Consider the following 23503-nt stretch of genomic DNA (forward strand, 5'->3'; position numbering starts at 1 on the left):
ATTTCACAGAGCAGATATGAAAGGGAAGATTTAGAAACAAAATAATCCATCACTTACTGCTGTGGTGCAATGTAAAGGGCCATAATTAAGTTGTCACCAGCATCATTCTCCTTTTTGTAGGTGTGTATTTCAACTAGAAAGATTATCTTTCCTCCAAGATCTGTTGTACTAGTGCCTGAACCCTATTTATAGGAGACTAAACAGGTTGATTGGTAAGTTTTGCTTTCAGCTGATTTTTTTTTTTTCCCTATGCACCACCAGAAAGGATTTTGGAGTTATACCTTTGCAACTTTCAGTCTGACACTGTTAGTTAACTTGTATCAGGAAGGTGATTATTCTCATCAGGTATCATTCTTTTAATAATAAATAACTTTTTTGTTATAATAAAATATCTTCACTGTAGACAAATTGGAAAGTAGAGAATTTGTACACCAACCACTTACAATCTCAGTGCCGAGAAGTAACATTCTCTTCCAGTCTTTAAAAAATCTAGTCAGTGTGATGCTTCATACTTTATGTGCAATTTTATATCCTCATTTTTCTACTTAATATTCTATTATGACTCTTTTTTTTTTTTTTTTTGAGACAGAGTCTCGCTCTGTCACCCAGGCTAGAGTGCAGTGGCGCAATCTCGGCTCACTGCCAGCTCCGCCTCCCAGGTTCACGCCATTCTCCTGCCTCAGCCTCCTGAGTAGCTGGGACTACAGGCGCCTGCCACCACGCCCGGCTAATTTTTTGTACTTTTAGTAGAGACGGGGTTTCACCATGTTAGCCAGGATGGTCTCGATCCCCTAACCTCATGATCCGCCTGCCTGGGCCTCCCAAAGTGCTGGGATTACAGGCGTGAGCCACCGCGCCCGGCCTGTTATGACTATTTTCTATATCTTATCAACTGTTACTCAAAGACAACATTTTGAATGGCTATATGATATTCCATTGGATGGAGTACTTAATCATTTTCATGTTGTTGAGCATTTAGGTTGGTTGTTGTTCTTCGTAGAGAAATTTTAAGTTAAGGAAAAAAAGCCAGACAGTTTTTACAGAACACATTGTTTTAACAAAAGAGACTAAATTTTCTACTCAAGCCAAAATAATTTGTAAAAACCACTGTCTACTCCAGGCAGCTCTAGAAGAATGATCAATCAGGGCATCAGAACAATTGCACTAAAAACCCTAGTCTCCTGGCAAGTCATTTCCGTGCTCTCAACTCTTGCAGTGTTTTTCTATGCTCTGTAAGGTGCCAGAGTTAAACACGGACCACTCTTGCTAAGGAAGTCAGCTCTGTTACTCATGGGGATCTTTGCCCTGGTCCTTTGAAGCTTCTCAGCATTTCCATTTGTTGCTTGTACCTCTGGATCTTGCCTTGCAACAGTGACTATAACTAGGGAAAGATAGGCACAGCCCTCTTACTACAGCTTTGAGCTGCCAAATTTGTGCTGCTTTATCTTCATCTCAGCCCTCCATTATGCCAGTCCCTTGGGTCTCAGCCGGCCACCTCCTTCTGACTACCCTTCAGTCAGCAACTGTTGATTGAGCGCTTTCCAAATTCCGGAAACTGGCTAGATGTTGGGAATACAGTGATCAGATAGATGCAGATGCTCTTATAGTTTGTGATTGGTGGGAAGTAATTATGTGGGAGGGAAGATAGAGAGTTATGTATGGTGTGGGAGAGTGATGTACTAAAAGAGAGGTCTAGACAGTTTTTTTTTTTTTTCTTTTTTTTTTTTTTTAAGATGAGGTCTTGCTTTGTTAACCAGGCTGGAGTGTGGGATCTCTGCTCATTGCAACCTCCGCCTCTTGGGTTCAAGCAATTCTCCTGTCTCAGCCTCCCGAGTAACTGGGATTACAGGCATGCGCCACCAGGCCCAGCCAATTTTTGTATTTTTAGTAGAGATGGGGTTTCACCATTTTGGCCAGGCTAGTCTCAAACTCCTGACCTCAAGTGATTTACCCGCCTCAGCCTCCCAAAGTGCTGGGATTACAGGCGTGAGCCCCCGTGCCCGGCCGTCTAGACAGTTTTGACCTCAGCTAGCTTTCCCACACTCTGAGCACTCTCTACATACTGTATTTTAAAACCTGTGCACACACCCCTTTAGGTGTGATCTGCTTTTGTTAAAACTGTAAAATAAGCACAGAAGGACACAGCCAGTGAAGTGGAGGCATTGTTCAGTAAGGTTGTGTCTCTCTAGTGGCCTCCATGCTTGGAATTGTCAAGCTGGTCCTTCGGTGTTGCAACACAAGTCTCTTAAAATCCTTCAGAGATCAGGAGCTGCTCCTCCTCACTGCTGTGCCTGTGACACAATGCGTGACACAATGCGTCACACATCCTGGAGGTGGAGGTGGGTAGAGCTGAGCTGCTAATCTTCTTAGCAGGCGACATTTATTGTTGAGGTTTCCTCTTAAAAGGACCTCATGAACACAAAATATAAGTGAATTTTGTCTTTGTTGGGCTGTTCCTTTATCACACTTTGTACTATAAATGTGCTATGCTTGAGGTGTGGGCTTTGGTTTTTGGTTTATTTGGTAATTTGACAAATATGTCTTCATGGGTGAAGAACAGAACAGTTTCACCTGCTAAGTTCTATGTGAGCATTTCCCCAGCACATTGTTTTTGTAAAAACGACCAGTATCTGACAGATGTTTGTTACTGAACTCTCTGCTGGACATGCCAGGAAAATGCAGCAAATACATTTGGATTTCAGTAATACATCCATCTCGTGATATTTCTTTACAAAGATGAAGAAATATGGGCTACATACAAGCAAAAGCAGATGAATTAGGAATATTAGGCATTGTGTGTGGTGGTAATGTGGTATAGGGAACCCCAGTCATGCATTCATTGGTTCTAAGTTAACATTTTTCCTCCACTTCTTATTAAATACGTGGCCTTGGACAATTTAATTGAAGTCATCAGAATTATGTATAATAGTGATTAATAGTCACCCAGTAATTGCTCAGTTACTAAAAAGTAACTCACTATACCAAGGATTCAGTTTGATTGATTCAATCCTCTGCAACATGTGGGTACTGTTGTTATCCCCCAATTTATTTTTTTTTTCTGCTCCTTAATTTTTTAATTTTATTTTTTGAGATGGAGTCCTGTATTGTTGTCCAGGCTATAGTGCAGTAGCTGATCTCCGCTTACTGCAACCTCCGTCTCCCGAGTTCAAGCCATTCTCCTCCCACAGGCTTCCAAGTAGCTGGGATTACAGGTGTATGATACCACACCTGGCTAATCTTTTGTATTTTTAGTAGAGACAGGGTTTTGCCTTGTTGGCCGGGCTGTGTTCGAACTCCTGACCTGAGGTGATCTGCCTGCCTTGGCCTCCCAAAGTGCTGAGATTATCCCCCAACTTAATACGTGAAGAAACTTAGGTGCAGATAAATTGAGTGAATAATCCCAGATTGCACAGCTTTTCTTTGCTGGACTCAGGATTTGCACTCAGGTCATTATCACAAATAACCTATGCTCCTACCACTACACTCTAACCTTTGTAAGTCCTTATTTGCTCAGTTGGGTAGTGGGAACTTATTTATCTGATAAAATATTAGGTGCTTTTGGTGTTCACATTTGGGTAAATTACAAGTCTCCCCGTTTCTGGCACTATTCCTTCTTTTTATTGAAACTGGCAATAGGACTTTTTGTTCCGGCTTAATTAACCAGGTGTATTAGTCAGGATTCCCTAGAGAGACAGAACTAATAGGATAGATAAAGTTATTTATAAAGGCAAGTTTATTAAGTATTAACTTACATGATCACAAGGTCCCACAATAGGCTGTCTGCAAGCTTGAGCAAGAACAGCCAGTCTGAGTCTCAAAACTGAAGAACTTGGAGTTCGATATTTGAGGGTGGGAAGCATCCAGCATGGGAGAAAGATGTCGGCTGGGAGGCTAGGCCAGTCTTGTCTTTTCACGTTTTTCTGCTTGGTTTATATTCATTGGCAGCTAATTAGATTGTACCCATCAGATTTAAGGGTGGGCCTGCCTTCTCAAGCCCACTGACTCAAATGTTAGTCTCCTTTGGCAACACCCTCACAGACACAACCAGGATCAATACTTTGCATCCTTCGATCCAACCAAGTTGACACTCAGCATTAACAATCACACTAGGTGAGATGGGAGTGCTGTGCCAGGTGATAAACGGGTTTTTGTGTGGTGCTGCTGAGTATATATCTTGCTCAGAGTTGTGACAGTTACATGAGATTAAAGAAGATAAAATAGGCCAGGTATGGTGGCTCATGCCTGTAACTAGCACTTTGGGAGGCTGAGGCGGGCGTATCACCTGAGGTTGGGAGTTTGAGACCAGCCTGACCAACATGGAGAAACCCCATCTCTACTAAAAAAAATACAAAATTAGCTGGGTGTGGTGGCGCATGCCTGTAATCCCAGCTACTCGGGAGGCTGAGGCAGGAGAATCACTTGAACCCGGGAGGTGGAGGTTGCAGTGAGCCGAGATTGCACCATTGCACTCCAGCCTGGGCAACAAGAGCGAAACTCCATCTCAAAAAAATAAATAAATAAAATAAATAAATAAAAAATAAAAATAAGATAAAATAGGAGAAAGTGTAAAGTAGAAAGGATCTTACACAAGATCCTTACACAAGGATCTTGAACAAATATGGCCAATCTATTGACTTAAAAGCTGAGTAAAATTTTACTACATTGTAATTGTTCATAAAACACAGGGTGAATATGAAAATAGGATTTGTAATTCTTTTTTTTTTTTTTTGAGACGGAGTCTCGCTCTGTCACCCGGGCTGGAGTGCAGTGGCTGGATCTCAGCTCACTGCAAGCTCCGCCTCCCGGGTTTACGCCATTCTCCTGCCTCAGCCTCCCGAGTAGCTGGGACTACAGGCACCCGCCACCTCGCCCGGCTAGCTTTTTGTATTTTTTAGTAGAGACGGGGTTTCACCGTGTTAGCCAGGATGGTCTCGAACTCCTGACCTCGTGATCCACCCGTCTCAGCCTCCCAAAGTGCTGGGATTACAGGCTTGAGCCACCGCGCCCGGCCGGATTTGTAATTCTTAAGTATTTCCCTTTTTTGATAATTGGCTTCCTCTTAAGAATTGTGATGCTCAATTACACTTATAAGAGATTACATTTATAAGAGATTCCTTTACATCAAGGTCACCCTGAGGGAGGATTCTGTTGGTGTACTGAAGGGTCCTAGCTGTGATCCTGCCCATTTCAATATTGTGTTAGTATCTGAGATAAAGTAAAGTGGGTGGTTATCTGTTTGTGGATGATCTAAAGCTGTAGATTTATTTTTCACTGAGTCTTTATATTTTTTCTCCAATGATTTTGAAAGGTAGACTATTTAAAATGTAATTATTTTAAATTGTGACCAATTTAAAGATTTTCATATACATACTTAGAGCTGTATTTCACTACCTAATTTATGTTATTGTACTTACATATTAAAGTAGAATAACTCCATTTATTCTTCATATATCTGAAAGTGACTTTCTTTTGCCTGCATCTTTGGGTGATAGCTAACACAGTATAAAACTACAACTAGATTTGAAAATTCGTTAGGTCAAGGACTGCTTATTTTGTTACCTTGTTTTTCACATGGCGCTCAACCTTATGTTTTAGATATTATTGATACTCTTTCCATATTGTTGTGAACTTTTAAAAATTAAGAACTAAGCCTTAGGAAGTTTTAAGGTACTTGTTTACATGCTGTGAGTTAGGGCTTCTCCTAACAAGAGATTGTATGACTGAGTTATGTGCTAATGTGTTTATGCTTGATTAGTTGACTTCAAGTGCTCAAACACAGGAAATAATTGCCCAATTGAAGATGTCTAACATTATTAGATATTAAGCTATTTCAGACCCATACTAAATCATCCATTTGAATATAGTATAAGAAACTTCTTTACTGGGACTTATTTTTCCTCTTTACAAAATACCCTTGAAAAGAGATAGTGATGTAGTCGAAAGAGTGAGGGAGCCTGAGTTCCTTGACTATGTACTATGAGAACATGGGCCTGTCATATTAATTTTCTGGGACTAACAATTTGTACTATAAAGTAAAAGGGTTACAAATCAAAATCCCTTTCTATTTTTTTCAGTTACCACCTGTAAAGTATGGTAGTTATAGTAATCCTATCTGAGTGGGGTGTTTTGCAGAACCTTAGTTGATTCCACTCCTCTGACTTAGGATAATGACTGTTTCTTGTATGGGGGCCACAGATGCCAGGATTTAGATATGCTATTCATTAGAAAGCAAACTAATTTTTCACAGGTTTCTGTTTTTTAATTCTTTATTGTTATATTTGCTAGTGGGTGTCAAGAGAATCAGGGATATTGATTAACCTGTGTGAATGAGTAGCTGGAAACACATGTGCTTTGCCTTTTGGAACTCAGTTGTTCTTTAGCCAGTCAGGTTATCTACCTAAATAAGAGGGAATTCAATAACACTTTTTCTTTGTGCATAAGAGTGGTTATTTCTTATGCTGTTTGCATGATGGTATTTTTATTTTTATTTTCCAGTGAAATATAAACACGATTTTTTAAAGCTTTATCCGTTTTTGAAAATTAATGATCAGTTTGCATAAAAGCACTTGATCTGGAAAACTTCGAATATGTCCTATTTAATACCATCTGCTATATATCTTTTCTCTTGGTTGTTATGGAGACTTATTTTTCATGAAGGGACATGGTGCTGCTTTACTTGAAGACTGAATTTGCTTTGATTTCGTAGTTCATTATGATAAAACTAAGCACCATAATTCTTAAGAGGAAGCCAATTATCAAAAAAGGGAAATACTTAAGAATTACAAATGCTATTTTCATATCCATCCTGCATTTTATGAGAAATCACAATGTAGAAAAATTTTACTCAGCTTTTAAGTCAATAGATTGGCCATATTTCTTCCTCAACTACTGTGTGATGGTATCAAAGAAATAGCAGATATACTGCACTTCCATGTTTATTGTAGCACTATTCACAATAGCCAAGATTTGGAAGCAACCTAAGTATCCATCAACAGATGAATGGATAAAGAAAATGTGGTACGTATACACAATGGAGTACGATTCAGCCATAAAAAAAGAATGAGAGCCTGTCATTTGCAACAACATGGATGGAGCTGCAGGTCATTATGTTAAGTGAAATAAGCCAGGCACAGAAAGAGAAACTTCGCCTGTTCTCACTCATTTGTAGGAGCTTAAAAATTTAAACAGTTGAACTAATGGAGATAGAGAATAGAGGGATGGTTACCAGAGGTTGGGAAGGTAGTGGTGGGGACATGGGGATGTGGAGATAGTTAATGCGTCCAAAAAAAGAAAAAATAGAAAGAGTGAATAGACCTAGTATTTGCCAGCACAATAGGGTGACCATGGTCAGATATAATTTAATTGTACATTTAGAAATAGCTAAAAGAGTATAATTGGATTGTTTGTAACACAAAGGATAAATGCTTGAGGTGATGGATACTTCATGTACCCTGATGCCTGATATTACACATTCATGCCTGTATCAAAACATCTAATGTACCTTATAAATATATATCTACTAGGTACCCACAAAAATTAAAGATAAAAAGAAATAGTAGATATAATTCCTGCTTTTGAATAGGTTATTATTTAAAAAGAAAATAGTGGTCAAGGCAAGAAATATGTCTTTGCCTGTTTAATATGCTAGAATGGACACAAATAATGGCAAAGTTTCATTCATTCTTGTGTATGTGTGAGAACGTGTTCGTGTATGTAATATATATGGAATTTCTGGCATATATATGGATATATTTGAAATTCCTACTAATTTTAGAGATATAGATCTAAACTTGTTCTGAAGTTGAGAATTATGTCATCCCCCAAAGACTATATTTCAGAGAAGTACTGCTTCCGGTCAGAAGTGCTATGGATCTTAATATTAAATCAAATTCTTAGCCAGGCATGGTGGCTTATGCCTGTAATCCCAGCAATTTGGAAGGTCAAGGTGGCAGAATCACTTGAGCCCAGGAGTTCAAGACCAGCCTTTGTTACATGGTAAGACTTCATCTCTGCAAAAAAAAAAAAAAAATTAGCTACGTGTGGTGATGTGTGCCTGTAGTCCCAGCTACTTGGGAGGCTGAGGTGGGAGGATCACTTGATCTCAGGAAGTTGAGGCTGCAGTGAACCAAGATTGCACCACCCCACTTCAGCCTGGGCAAGAGAGCAAGACCCTGTCTCAAAAAATCAATCAAATTCTTATATACCAACTAATTGTTAGTTTTCTTTTCATATATTCCTGACCTTGGACCTCACACCTCCACCATTTTTAGGATTTGTCTGATTAAGTTTTAAAATTTTGTTCTGGATTTTACATTGTTTGATCAGCGTAACCAATTGACACAAGTGCAGTGGGATCTTTCGGTGGGCACCCAGACCTTGGGTGGGGCTAGACACTGGCTGGTCAAAGAATAAGAGTCTGTGAGTAATGGAGATCAAAATAGGCCTGAGTGCTACAGAATCAGTTGCAGAATCAGTCGTAACAGGAAATGTGGAGAAGGCAAACAGAGTATCAGGTAACTCATGACTGCAAAACCATAATTTTAAAAACGTTTCCCTTATACAGACCCTAGTGTTTAACTTCAGTGTTCATTGAAAGGGAACTGGTATGTGAGTGATGCTCCATCAACATGACACAGTCTTATCAAGTCATTACAATAAAACATATGAAGACTAAATGCTTGACAAATATATTTAAGGTGTAATGTTAAATAGAATAGAACCCACAGTGTGATTTCAAGGATAATAAAATTGTGTGAAAGCTAATAGTCAATAAAGTAATTCTATTAAAATGATAGTTTGCAGGGTTTTTAAAGGAATTAAAGTAATGTTTTTCATATATATGAATTTTTTTCTCAATCTTGTGATTACCACAAGATAAAATAATGTTTAATATAATATTGCCTGGCCAGGTGTGGTGGCTCACACCTGTAATCCCAGCACTTTGGGAGGCCAAGGCGGATGAATCACCTGAGGTCAGGAGTTCGAGACCAGCCTGGCTAACATGGTGACGCCTAGTCTCTACTAAAAATACAAAAATTAGCTGGGTATGGTGGTGGGCGCCTGTAATCCCAGCTATTCAGGTTCCTGAGGCAGGACAATCGTTTGAACCTGGGAGGCGGAGGTTGTAGTGAGCCGAGATTGCACCATTGCACTCCAGCCTGGGCGACAGAGTGAGACTCTGTCTCAAAAAAAAAAAAAAAAACACCAAAATATAATATTGCCTTTCCACTAAATAAATGGGAAAACAAATCCAATTCCTGCCCTTTTAAAGACAATTAAAAGGAGTTTTAGGTCCTGCCATTTTCAAGACAATTAAAAAGAGTTTTAGGTCTCTGAGATGTGTGGGCTATAGGGGATCAGATTGTCCATTTGGCTTTTTTTCCTGCAGTCTCAACCACAAAATTCAGCTCTAAGGATTCCTACGCTAAATGGGGAAGCAGGAAGAGCAAGTCTTGAAAGATTCAAGTCCATTGACTCACCCTTCTCACCAGCCAGCCTGCTTAAACTTATTTGAACCTTACTTTCTACACTTTTGGTTGGGGCGGGGGAGGGGTAGTAGGAATAATTTATGATACTTTTTACAAGTAATTTGATGCAAATTATTTATTATGCAAAATAATTAGATACCCAGAGAACATTTATATAAACCATCTGAATCCCAGGCTCAGTGATAAGAAAAACTTAGATGTAAATGTTCTACTTTTCAGAAGACCAGTCAAAGGCCCTGAATTTTACATCCGTAAAGGCACAAGGGAAGAATATAAATTGAATTAATAATTAAAGGAAGGTCTGAATCTACAGACATAGCAAAGATGGAGGATTATATATAAAAGGGTAATAGAGAGGGACACTAACATTAAAAGGAAATATGTAGCCATTACTGTGCCAGAAAAAGAAAAGGAACAGTATTTATATTGGTTGTCACTTAGAACATTGATATGTAGGATGAAGCTTAAGAATCTAAGCATGTTTTCAGATTATATTTCGGCTTGTCGTGATTCAAAAGGATAACTTGTGTGTGACTGATTTGATGGTATATGAGTCAGCAGCTCAGGCTGCCATAACAAAACTTCATGGACTGGGTGGCTCAACAGGAGTTTCTTTCTCACAGTTATGAAAGTTGGGAAGTACAAGATTAAGATGCCAGCTGACTTGGTTCCCTGGTACCAGGTCTTTCTTATTGGTTTGCAGAAGGCCACTTTCTTGCAGTGTCTTCACAGGGTGAGGGGGGAAAGGTGGGAGAGGGAGAGAGGGAGAGGGAGAGGGAAGAGAGGAAGGCAGGAGTCTGTTCTTATAAGGGCACTAATCCCATCATGAGGGTCCCTTGGGCTGCTCCCTCATGATCTCATCTAATTCTAATTGCCTCTGAGAGGCCCCATCTCCAAATACCATCACATTGGGGGCTAAGGCTTCAACGTAAGAATTTTGGACGAACACAGTTCAGTCCATAATAGATGATAATTTTGCCAACAGGTACCCTATCTTATACTTTTTCGGCCCCTAAGCAGGGGGCTCATTCTAATTTTGGCACATGTGCTCTCATGGAGATCAGAGTCAGTATTGTTTGATTAAAGGTGATAACTTACTAATCTTTTACTCACTGTGACATGAAATTCAATCATACTTTCGTAGTAGTCTATGAAATTTATTTCAGTGAGCTGGTCTGTTAGAATGCTAAGCAGCAGTAGCAATACCATTCATGTGTTTATTTTTTTACCTTTTCTTTTTCTAGAACATTATATTTAATACATGTTAAATTTTTCTAAGATAGATAAATTTATGAGGTCTCCTCAAAAGATATAATCATTAATATAATAGTTTATCACGGGTAAGTTAAATTAAATTTAGATTCTTCGTAGGAAAAAAGTGAATGTTTATGTTCATCTACTCTGTATGTCAAACATTGGATAGAAAAATGATACATCCTGAACTTGATAGCACTCCTGTGACCAACTCAGTTTATCTATTCTGTGCCAAAATAATGGGTTAGTTCTGCCATTTTAGTTAGAATTATTAGCGCCTTAATCACCCTACATAGTCAGATACAGTGGAGCACAGGATGCTGGAAACTTTCCTTTAGTTTTTTATATCTTTCAAGTAGAAGAAAAGAACGTTAAGAAATTCCTTGGTTTTGACCTTTGCAGATGCTCTCGTTAATCAATAGTGATATTTTAAAGAATTGATTTTTTTTAAGCATGGGGATATTGTCCTATAGACAGAAAAATAATCAAAATCAAAGATAAAACTGGAAATAGAATCTTGTTTGCTTTTTTGTTTCTTTGCTTTTGTTTTTGTATTTCACTGTGTTCTTTTTTGAGGTCCTAGCCAGAATTAAATTAGAAATCTGGGTGATAAGAGTTTTTAAATAATATGAGTGATGATTTTATGTGAATTATAAAATATAGTCCCAATTCTTTTTTTGCTTTAAGCCCAGGACAGAGATTAAATGTTTTCACAGTAAAGCTTTCGTTTCTGTTCATTTTTGTTTCTTTCAATTGATAGGACATGGAGAAAGATGTTTGCGTTTATGGTTGTGTAAAGTACTTCAGGTCCAGGCACAGTGGCTTACACCTATAATTCTAGCACTTTGGGAGGCTGAGATGGGCAGATGACTTGAACCCAGGAGTTCAAGACCAGCCTGGGCAACGTGGCGAAAGCCTATCTCTACAAAAAATAAAAAATTAGCTGGGTGTGTGGCATGCACCTGTAGTCCCAGCTACCTGAGAGGTTGAAGTGGGAGGATCATCTGAGTCCGGGAGGGTGAGGCTTTAGTGAGCCGAGATTGTGCCACTGCACTCCAGCCTGGGCAACATAGCAAGACTCGGTCTCAAATAAAATAAAATAAAATATAATATAATAAAGATAAAATAAAGATGAAATAAAATACAATTTCCATCTGCTGCTTTCTTAGTTTTATATCTCTTCCTATAGAAGCATAGTTTACTTGCTTCTTTGAAGGAAGCTGAATTTTTAAAAACATACACTAACCTGGAAAATACTGTTGGTACTACCTCCTGGGGATGAAATTTAATACCAATATGTGCCATTTATAGCAATTCCCAACAGGCATTACTTATACTAATGTGTATCAGTGTTCTTGTATAAGATTTGAAGCAAAATAATTTTCAAAACATTAAATTTCTATTTAGGGAAATAATTAAGATTTCCTCATATTTCTTCAGTAACTAAACAATAGCTATGACAACATAATATAGCATTTATTTAAAGGCATTTTCTATTTTATTACCTTTGGTTTTTTTTAATATGGTATGTTATTCAACAAGAAAAAACTACTACCTTTTTCTATTGAAGATAAACACTAAAATGTATGGGACAATATACATGGGAAAAGTTTTTTTTCTCTTACATTATCCTTCTTAACATATTGCAAATAAACATATATTCTTTTGCTTTTCTTTTAGTTAGTGCTTTCTTAACTAAAAAATTTAATATGTATGTAATTATGAAAAAAATTTAATAAATATGATTATGAAAATTATTATGAAAAGTCAGAAAAAACATTAATGAAATATCAAGGTAATTAAAAAACTACTTCCCTATAGGTTTCTGTCAGGGGCTTCCAGCAATGTCTCAAAAGATTTTGCTTTTTTCACACTGTTTAATTAACTTGAGAAAAGTCCCAAGTGTACCCTTATTACAAACATCCTTCAGAAAAGTGGTGACTATAATGTGTACAGTGGTGTCTTCACCAGCAGCAGGACCAAAGTGTTGGGGTTTGCAGGTGAAATTTGACTGTAATTTATTTACTTCGGTCAAATTTTAATGCTATAATACAGATAATTTTGTCATCAACTTTACTAAAATATCTCCTAAAATCAGTTCTCTTATTTGTTGCTTCATAAAGCTGTTTTATAGCAAATGTACACTATTCTTCAGGTCTTCACATTCCCTGGTCTGGGCTTCTTTAAGGAAAAGCTTTCTCTTAAAATACTGTTTGCTTCCCAGAAATAAGTCTATGGGAGAGGATTCACCTGCAGAAATTTTAAGAGTTTCCCAGCAAGTGCGTGCCATGGAACAGGAGTTGATGGATCCCCACTGTGTTCTCTACAGGCCATGGTATATTGAAGAAGCTTAATTTATCCTCATTAAAACAAAACACACCTTGACCTTAAAGGGGGGAAAATGACTAATCTCATTGTATATCTTGTTTTCCTTTGGGTGTATCTCTTAAATTAACTAACACTTATAAGCACACTGCCTGCAGCTCTTCAGTCACTTTCACATATATTAAGACAGTTAAGTCTTAGAGTAATCTTTGAGGAAAAGCTATTATTCTAATTATACTGATAAAGAACTGAGTCTCAGTGAGGAAGCATTTGCCAAGATTCTCTAGCAAGTTGGGAATAAAACTAGAAATTTGAGGGCTTTTTGGTTCAAGTCTTTTTTTTTTGAAACGCCGTCTTGCTTTGTCGCCTAGGCTGCAATGCAGTTGCGCGACCTCGGCTCACTGCAAGCTCCGCCTCCCGGGTTCACGCCATTCTCCCGCCTCTGCCTCCAGGGTAGATGGGACTAAAGGCGGCCGCCACCACGCCCGGCTAATTTTTTTGTACTCTGAGTAGAGACGGGGTTTCACTGTGTTAGCCAGGATGGTCTCGATCTCCTGACCTCGTGATCCGTCTGCCTCGGCCTCTGAAAGTGCTGGGATTACAGACGTGAGCCACCGCGCCTGGCCTGAAGCCTTTTATGGTACACTTTATACCAATTCAGTCTTCCTTTTGTATTCTATCCAGTGCAGGCTGCATATATAGAGCAGAATAGGAAGGAATTCTGCCTCAAGTCCTTGTTTTTTTATTTCTGTGTATCTGTCAAGGTTGTTAGAATCTCTACCATAGCATAATCCAAGTCATCATTTTATTTCCTTTAGAGCACAGCAGTGGCCTTCTGACTGTACTACGCTCTTCACCTCTCAGCAGCCAGTCATCTTTTTGAAATGTAATTTAGATCATGCCATCCTTCTGTTCAAAAACCGTCAGTGACTTTCCATTGTACTTAGAAAAAAAATCCAAAGTACTTATTTTGGTCTTCAAGACCCAGCACGTTCTGGCTCCTGCTTCTCTCTCCCTCACTTGTTCAGTATCATCTGACCATGGTTCCTGAAATACCTTAAACTCTTCCTTGCCTCAGGAACTTTGCACTTAAACTTTCCTTTGTCTGCAGGTCTTCAAGTTCCTTAAATTCTTTGACTCCCTCCAACTAATCCTTCAGATTTCAGCCCAAATGTCATTTCCTGAAGAAATACCTTCTCCTACTTCCTAAACTAAGTCCTCCTAATTTATTCATGTTTTTTCTCTCTCCTGACATTTTTAATTTGCCTTTATACTCATTTAGTAATAACATTTAGCAAGTCCTTCCAGTGTGCCAATCACTTGCCTTTAAACCTTATTCGTAGATGAGGAAGTAAAATACTTTCTCAGATTCCTGCAAGTGTTGAGCCAGGATTTAAACCCAGATTTCCTCCACAAAACCATAAACTCTGGGACATAGACCGTGTCTATGTATTGTTATAGCTCCAGTGCCTGGTACTTAGTTGGCCCTGAACAAATAAATATTGGACAAATGAACCTGTAGTAATGAATGTTTTTAAAAAATAGCATTATTGAAATGTAATTCACATACAGTAATATCTGCCCTTTAAAAATGTTAGATTCAGCCAGGCGTGGTGGCCCACGCCTGTAATCCCAGCACCTTGGGAGGCTGAGGTGGGTGGATCACGAGGTCAGGAGTTACTGAGACCAGCCTGGCCAATATGGTGAAATCCCATCTCTACTAAAAAAAAATACAAATATTAGCTGGGCGTGGTGGCGCACACCCGTAGCCCCAGCTACTCAGGAGGCTGAGGCAGGAGAATTGCTTGAACTGGGAAGGCAGAGGTTGCAGTGAACTGCCAGGATCATGCCACTGCACTCCAGCCTGTGCAACAGAGTGAGACTGACTCCATCTCAAAAAAAAAAAAAAAAAAAAAAAAAGTAAGATTCAGTGGTTTTTAGTATGTTCACAGAGTTGTGCAACCATCATCACTATCTAATTTTAGAGTATTTTCATCACCCCAGAAAGAAACTCTATACCCATTAGCAGTTACTTTCCACTTCCTCCCACCATTCTCTGGAAACCACAATCTACTTTCTGTCTCTGTGGATTTGCTTAGTCTAGAAATTTTATATAAATGGAAGTATACAACATTTGGCATTTTGTGAATGGCTTCTTTCATTTAGCCTAATGTTTTCAAGGTTCATCCATTTTGTAACATGTATCAGTGCTCCATTGCTATTACTATTATTTATTATATGGATATACCATATTTTATTTATCCATTCTTCACTTGGTGAACATTTGGGTTGTTTCTACTTTTTGGGTTTATGAACAATACTTCTCTGAACATTTTTGTACAAGTTGTTGCATGGACATGTATTTTCAATCCTCATGAGTGTATACCTAGTAGCAGAATTGCTATATTATGTGATCACTCTATTACGTACATTTTGAAGAGCTGCTGAACTATTTTCCAAAGTGGCACAATGACTAAGAAAACCAGAACTTGACAACATTTAAAGCTGTAAAAGCAGATTTTATTCAGGACTATTGCAGGAGGGTAAAAGAGACCCCACTACAGAACTGAGCTCGGTTCTGAGTACAAGGAAAAGTAGGGGTTTTTATAGCTGGGAAGCAGGGTGGGTAGGTATGTGTCAGTGGATTGAAAATCACTGAGAAGATAAAATGACCTAAAAGATTCTGGCTGAATGTGGCCAGAGTGATTAGCTATCTCCTGGGGGATGGTTGGGGTTGGGGAATTTGGTCACATTTTGAGGGTGACCAGAAGGGTGGGAGATTGTGGCTAAAGATTTTTGCAAAGATGGACACAAAGTTCAAAAGTTGAGACTACTTGGGAAGAGGATTTTGAGGAGCCTGACTAAAGTTTGGTCAAAGACACATACATTCTTTGTCATACCCAAAACAGACAATTCAGCTACAGTGCTTTGTCTCAACTTTATTAGCAAGGATGCTTCCCTTAAATTCTGCACAGTGACATTTCATTCTGCATCCAGTGGATATTTGTTGACATGGTGTTAGCTGAGCTGGGATATAGCCTGTGGAGAAATTTCATGAAGCTGGCAAAGCTCTTGTTATTTTCTATCTCATGCTTACGTATTAGTGTTTTGTTGAGTTTTCTTTTTCTTTTTTCTTTTTTTTTTTACATCTACACAGAAAGATTTCACAGGTCTGATAATTTAGGCCTCTGGAAACCTCAGTTATGCTATAAAGAGTAAAGAGCAACATCATATGTTATTGTAGGGTTCACAGTTTAGGATACTTGGTCTTATTTTGGTAAATTACTATTTCTATTATAAATGCACATTTCAAAAATAATGAATTATATATGTTTCTTCTTTTTTTTTTCTTTTTCACTGTTCTTTTATAAGAAGCATTTCATTTTCATGTCTTAGGGTAGGTAGTGGCTCCAATCTAGCACTAAGTTGTTTTTATTACTGTTATATTATTCCACTTACCGAAGTACAGAGTAATTTGTTTACAAATGAACTAGCAATGGCTAAGAATGGTTTAAACTTTCTCACAAATTGTTTCATCCTACGTTTTTCTACTTTACCACCACCTATCTGCAATAATGTTACACATCTTCAATTAATGCAAATTCAAAGTTATTTTTATAATGGAGCAGCACTCCTGAAAATAATTGGCTGTCTTGGGGAGTTGGGAATCCAGAGTTGTTCCTTACTCTATTAGAAAAATGAAAGCCTCCTTTTAGTGACTAAAACAGAGCTTCCTAACCTTCACCAAGGTTAACTGCATCCTTTTCTGTGGAGTGAGCAGCTAACGTGGTGTGCCAGCTCTGATTGTATAGGCTTTTATCACAGGAAGTAGATTCAAATGATTGTAATTGCTTGGGTTATATTAATATTCATGGCACATGCCTCTTACCTTACATGGCACTCACTCTCTGTGTATTTAATTAATATGCCATTTTGCCTTTCATTTTGGCGCGGGGAGCCATGATTTTAGAGGGTGTGAAACAGCGAGCAGCTGGGGAAAGAATGAATACCCAGAACCCAGTGCCAGGATTAACATACTGATGCAGATACTCTGAGAAGGGATCTTTTGAGGCAGGTTAAAAGGAAATGCCAAGTGGAAGCAAAGCCGACCTTGCACTAGCACGTGATACTAGTCAAGGAGGCGCTTGGCCTCACTCTGCTGCATTTTGCTCTTGGATTGCCAGCTGCTTCAAGCCAGCCGCTTCAGCACAGCTCAAATGAAGGAAAGAATATTCACTATATATTTTGTATTTGAAAATCTGCTGATAATTTCAAAAGCTTAGAATGTTGACGGTAGCCTGTAGATGAAAATTTAAAACTTAATGATCAAAGAGGAAAATATATCCTTCCTCCCTTTGCAGAATTATTTTTAAAAGATTGTGGCTTGCCTGTTTGGACAATTTTCAGAAGACAGGGGGAAGACATTTTTTACTTTTTATTATAATATGATTAGATATAATGGAATTTAGTAAGTACATTGCAACAATGAATTTAATTGGGCATACAGTATAACTATTTTAAGTTTTCTGCATGTAGATTTTGCAGAAAGAGGAAGTAAATACTGGAATTTAAATGCCATTTTCCAATGGACATTCCAAATAGGAGCTTGAGATGTAATTCATTTTTTCCCCTCTACTGTCAATTGTCCCCTTACATCATAAACTTGATGTCTGGCAAGAGACAATATCACTCCTTTTTGTGTTCCTTTGGTTGATTGTTAACTGGAAGATCCCCCTAACTTGTTACTTCCTGTGGAGACTTTGGGTGCTCATCAAGAAACAAATACTTAAGAGCTTTAGTAATTGATATGAACCCACCAGGTGCCTGTAGAAGCACAGTTTGGTTTATGGGTTACCAGAGTGCCCCTGTTGAGCTTTGCCCCAGGTCCTACTGTGTATTTTAGGCTCTTCACTTCAGTTTGGTGCTTCTCAAAAGCCCTAGAGACAGAGATGGGAATGGATGCCCTTGGCAGCTGGACCACAGGCAAAAGCAGCTCACTGCTGAAACACTATACCCTTGAAGTCCTTTTAAATTAGGTTAATTTTGCACTTTACCCTGCAATATATTAATGATTACTTTAATACAGTTAATTTTCTAATCACCAAATGAAATTGATGCTCTAGGAAGGCATGGCATGTTTAAATTGGGGCTTCTTGATGTTTTATGTACCTGCACTGGAGAATCGTGGACTTAGCGTGGCTGTAGGGGAAATTCTTTTAGTCCTTTCTTTGAAATGGACCTGATAGATACAAATAACTTTCAGGACATTTGGTGATAGAATTTGGTTAATTAGCAGCTTGTTTCAGCTTTCTACTCTGAGTGTTGTGAAAAGAGGCCAGACTTAAAGTTCAGTGAGTTCAAGACCTGGTTCATTATTAATTTGTGATGTTGTACAAATTATTAACATCTTCAGGCCTGTTTCTCATCTGTACAATGAGGTGATGAACCATAAAATATAAAGCACCATTTTCCAAATTACGTTTTGTGAATGATTACTTGCAAAAGGTATTCTAAGGGTGGTTGTCAGGCAATAGGAGGAGAGGGAAATGGAGAGTTGTGATTTAAAGGGTATAAAGTTTCAGTTTTGCAAGATGAGAAAGTTCTGGAGATTGGTTGCACAACAATGTGAGCATATTTAGCAGTAGTAAATTGTACACTTAAAAATGATTAAGTTGGTAAATTTTATGTTATGTGCATTTTACGTGCACTTCACCACCATTTAAAAAACTATATTCTAAAAGCTCCATCTTTAAATAAATATTAATTTGTATTACACCCTCCTGCTGGAGAATGACACTGCATTCAACATATCCAAATGTCTTAGACATCCTGCACTTAAAAAAAAAAAACAACTTTTAAACTTTAATCCAGTATTTCTCAAATTCCTTCTCCCAATTAATTTAACATCTCTTAATGTTCTATGGAACTTACGCTTGAAGGAGTCCCATTGGGGAAAAAGTTATCTGGGGTCTTTCCAGTTCAAACATGTTTTTATTCTTCAGAGACACCGTATGGGCTATGCCAAAGTAAGATATTTGATAAAGATTAATTCAGGCCTTCCCAACCTTTTCCATTATCATGGCACATATAGAAAGTAATATTTGCATGGCACACTGGGGTAAACCGACAAGGTGGCTTAGGGCTGAGGAGTACAGTAACTCAGTTACACCCTTGGATAAAGATCTGTAACCAGGTGTTTAAAAAGTTATCACTGAGGAAGCTGCGTGACATAGCTTGTTCTCCAGATGTCATTAGTTAGCATGTTTGGTCTGTCAGAGAAGCATTAGAGGCAGATCATACAAAACTCTATGCTATTTGGTTTGCCTTGGCAGCAATTTATTTTCCACTTTAGAGGAACCAGAAACTCTTCTGATTACATATGGCTGTGGATATTACTGGTCATTAGACCTAACTGGCAATCCCTCGTGGTATGAGAGTGAGGGATAAGAGGTTTCCAGGAGGATAATACTCTTCCACAGTCTATTTAATATACTCAAGTGATGAATTCAGCAGCCTCCTATTTTTAAAGCGAGAGCATATATCCTAATGTCGTAAGCAGAATAATTCTCATTTAATGGGGGAAATTTTTTTCAACTTCACATTTCTTAGAGGATCAAGTATTTGGTGTAGTAATAGGTATTGGATGTGGGGAGAAAAGGATGTTTATATTAATACATTCTTAAAAGAAATATAGCATAGATCAGTAAGTGAGATCAACATTTTTTATGCTTCAGGCCTTTTTCTGAAGTCATCTTCAGCCCTTTCTCTCCACTCTATTCCTCAGTTAGTATCATTCTATAGTGTCACATCTTCTGAATGGCTTACTTAAAGATTCTAGACTGATGGAAAAACAAACAAACAAACAAACAAACAAGAAATTGATTAGATTTGACAATGGCCTACATCATTGTTCAGTTAGTATTTTTATTCAGCTCACCTAGAAACTAAGCAGTTATGATCCACTTAGTAACAGATGTTTTGATTTCAGACATACCAGGTCTTCCCCATATTATCTGTTGTACTTACTGTCATTTTCCCCTTAAAACAACTTTTTTTGGTCTTAGTCTTTACTGTCTTCTCTGAGAATCCTATTAGAGTTTAAGATTTAAAACCAGATGTAGAACTACATCCTTGCTTAGTGTCAGGGAGCCACTGTGAAATCCCATTGACAACCTACTCTGGGCTTTAGAGCCAGAAGTTTAATTACCACCTATTGAGCAAGTTTGATTTGTCACTTCTTGGGTTCTGGCCAGGCAGAGCTAATTCCTCCTAGCCGAGCAAGGCTGGTGGGCAGAAGCCAGAATTGAGAAAGTGATGCAGTCACTTCAGCTTGTCCAGCTTCAGGCGTGGATGAAGGGAGTTAAGTGTGCCAGATTAAGTCCAAAGTGGCACACAAGCATGAGGGGCAGTAGGGGCACCTGGTAAACCACAGCAAGAGGGAGTCTGCAACAAAGAAAGGGGGAGCGTGGTGACCAGCAAGGAGCAAGGGCTTGCAATTTTCAGAAGTCCAGGCAAGCTGTGCTGGCACCAGACAGGAAACATTGAGGCTGGGCTTCAGTCAGAGGCTGGCTTCAACCTTTGAAGAAGACTGACCGGGGATATTAAGCAGTTACTGGAATGAGACCTGTAAAAAAGGCAGAAGAAAATCAGTAATAACAACTGAATAATAACAACTGAAGAAATCAGTAGACTATTTAACCACATCCGTAGGCCTCTACACAATCTAATACTGTGGAGTATTAAATGAATGAGATAGATTTAGAAATAAAAAACTATCCATGGTATATTAAGGAAAATTCAAATCATAGTATATTACATAATATGTTAGTAAAAGGAACTTTGGGACATGGTAATGTAGAACTCTGTTCAGATGAATGATACAAACACCTTAGGCATACTTTATAGGGACAGATTTACTTTGTTTGCCTTTTGTTTTCATCCGTATATCCTGAGGAAGGTCCACAATTATTGAATAATAACTGCCTAAAGTGGCAAAATGTCTCTGGTACTCCTGAAAAGAGGCAGCTTATTGTGGAGGGGGCATTGTGAGTGGTTAGGGGCACAAACTTTGGATCCCAACTACCCGGGTTTAAATCTTGTTTCTACTATGGACTACTCGTATGATTCTGAGTAAGTCCTTAACTTCTCTATACCTGTTACCCCATCTGTAAAACGGGGACAGTAGTAGTACATACCTCAGAGGGTAGTTATGAGAATTGAGTAATAATAATATTTTAAAAATCTGTGGAAAAGTATCTGGCCTATAATTAGCCCTATAAATATTTGTTAAGCAAATACACAAATAAAATACGTACTTTCCCAGCTTCCAGGAATCAGGAACTAACCTTAGACTTTACATCTCATGTGGATATTGTTCTCATGGAACATTGAACATTTCTTAAAGTATTGTTTTAAGCACTGTGGAAAAAATGATAGTTAAAATTGTTAGCAGATCATGGAATTGGATTTTTGACCTCAATCCTTTTGAAATTAAGGAAAAAATTACACTAGTTACTTTAAACTGGCTATTCTGTATGTTTGTACTCCAGCGATATAGAAAGTAGATATTGTTATATGATTTCCTAGATACAATTAATCTAGGCTGGGCATGGTGGCTCACACCTGTATTCCCAGCACTTTGGGAGGCCAAGGCGGGTGGATCACTTGAGGCCAGGAGTTCGAGGTTGGCCAACATGGTGAAACCCTGTCTCTACTAAAAATACAAAAATTATCCAGATGTGATGGCTACTTGGTTGAGAGGTTGAGGCAGGAGAATCGCTTGAACCCAGGAGGCGGAGGTTGTGGTGAACTGAGATTGCCTACTGCACTCCAGCCTGGGCAATAGAGTGAGACCCTGTCTCAAAAACAAGCTACTATCTTGTTTAGATAGCAGATCTTGTCCGCCTCATAGAGTGCTTTGGCAGTTAGGAAAAGTAAATCACACCGAAACTGTTTATGGCGACCCCCCTCACCTCACACGCTATGAGCTAGTTAGACAGAAGATAATGCAATTTACAAATATCTGTGGGTGGCCAGGCCTGATTAGTACATGTAAAAGAAAAGTCATTAGATACACTGTGACTTCAAATAATGAGGCAGGGTAATAGGATTTGTTTTAATAAGATTTTGAGAGATTAAACCTCCTAAATCTTTGTAATTCTGTCAGGTAAAGTTAAGGAAACCAGCACTCCACAGCATAAACAATGGTGTTCTATTTAGAACCCCTGCAAAATTAGATGTGATTGACTTCTCCTAAGACATTGAGCTGTAGTTAGTTGACATGTTTGTTTGCTAGTAAGTAGTGGTGCTATGGTGAATAATGCCCTTTTCGTATTTGTACTCTTTTTGGTACAGATATACAGTCTCATAGAATAATTTCACATTAATTAGTATTGCAGCTGAACTGTGTGATGCTATCACAATTTGGGTTAGTGGATGAATTTAGTAATTTTGGGTGCCATTCATCCTTTCTAACTTAAATCCAATAATTAATATTTAAAAACTTTCTTTTGTTGATAAAGGTGATACCAGTGGTATGCTAATATGGTGAGGATAATTTCTATCCCTTCCTAAGGATTTTTGTGAGGAATAAAGATGAAAATAATTACTCTAAAACATACTGCAAAAAATCTATTAAAATATATCCTATTCATGAAAATTTATATTAATGACCAGTATCCTTAATGTTACTTAAGTTCATACGCACTCATAGTTCAAAGGTTTTTTTTTTCTTATTTTGAATATATATTGTAACCACTGAACTCAACATAGTGACAATTTTTACTTTGTTTCATGGTAGAAGTTGTATCTAAAGAAATAAAGGAGTGGAGGTAGGTAGAGAAGGATTAGAATGGGAGGTAGAGCTAGATAATGCAGGGGCTACACGTTTCTTTGCTCCCAAATTAAGATATTTGGACTAATTGTAAGATTAAGAAGTTCAGCCTCTCAGCACAGCCCATTGTTTTCCTGCCATCTACTCCTCTGGATGTCGAGGAGTAAGGGAAGGAAAGAGGTGTTTCTTTGCTGTCCTCCACATTGTACTTTTTCCTGCTCCCAGGCCTGTTCATGTGAGGCCTGAACCAGTGTGAAAAAAGACAGCTGGAGAACATACATCCTCCCATCTCCCTGCCTTTAGAGTTTTCTAGAACAGTTGCTTCATAAATTGCAGGAGATTCCCATAACTCAGTAATTTATCCTGATCTTCCTTAAAAATGAGAGAATTTCAAGATATCTTATTTTGAAACCAATTGCCCCATAGGCTTTTCTTTTTGATAGACATAGAAATTGACCCTTCTGGCATTAAAAATGTTGAAACATATTTGATTTCTCTGAGTTCCTTCCTCAGGAAATGACCTTTAGGCCTCTCACAAAAAGTATCAAAGAACTGAAACCACATCACTGCACCATATGCCAAGAGATCCGCTCATTCACCATGT

At 38.2% G+C, this 23503-nt stretch overlaps 1 protein-coding gene and 1 long non-coding RNA gene across 14 annotated transcripts in view; one reads left to right on the forward strand and one right to left on the reverse strand.

Moving 5' to 3' along the window:
- Positions 1–23503, forward strand: part of ST7 (suppression of tumorigenicity 7) — a 280691-nt gene that overhangs the window by 98244 nt on the left and 158944 nt on the right. The window lies entirely within an intron of this gene.
- On the reverse strand, positions 19620–22247 carry LOC111553414. The gene is made up of 4 exons (XR_002734944.1): positions 22208–22247; positions 21383–21485; positions 20005–20691; positions 19620–19906 (listed from the first exon to the last, which is right to left on the reverse strand). It is a non-coding gene; the product is annotated as an uncharacterized LOC111553414 (long non-coding RNA).

This window comes from Piliocolobus tephrosceles, chromosome 8, assembly GCF_002776525.5.
Source record: "Piliocolobus tephrosceles isolate RC106 chromosome 8, ASM277652v3, whole genome shotgun sequence".
In the NCBI taxonomy this organism is placed as follows: Eukaryota; Metazoa; Chordata; class Mammalia; order Primates; family Cercopithecidae; genus Piliocolobus; species Piliocolobus tephrosceles.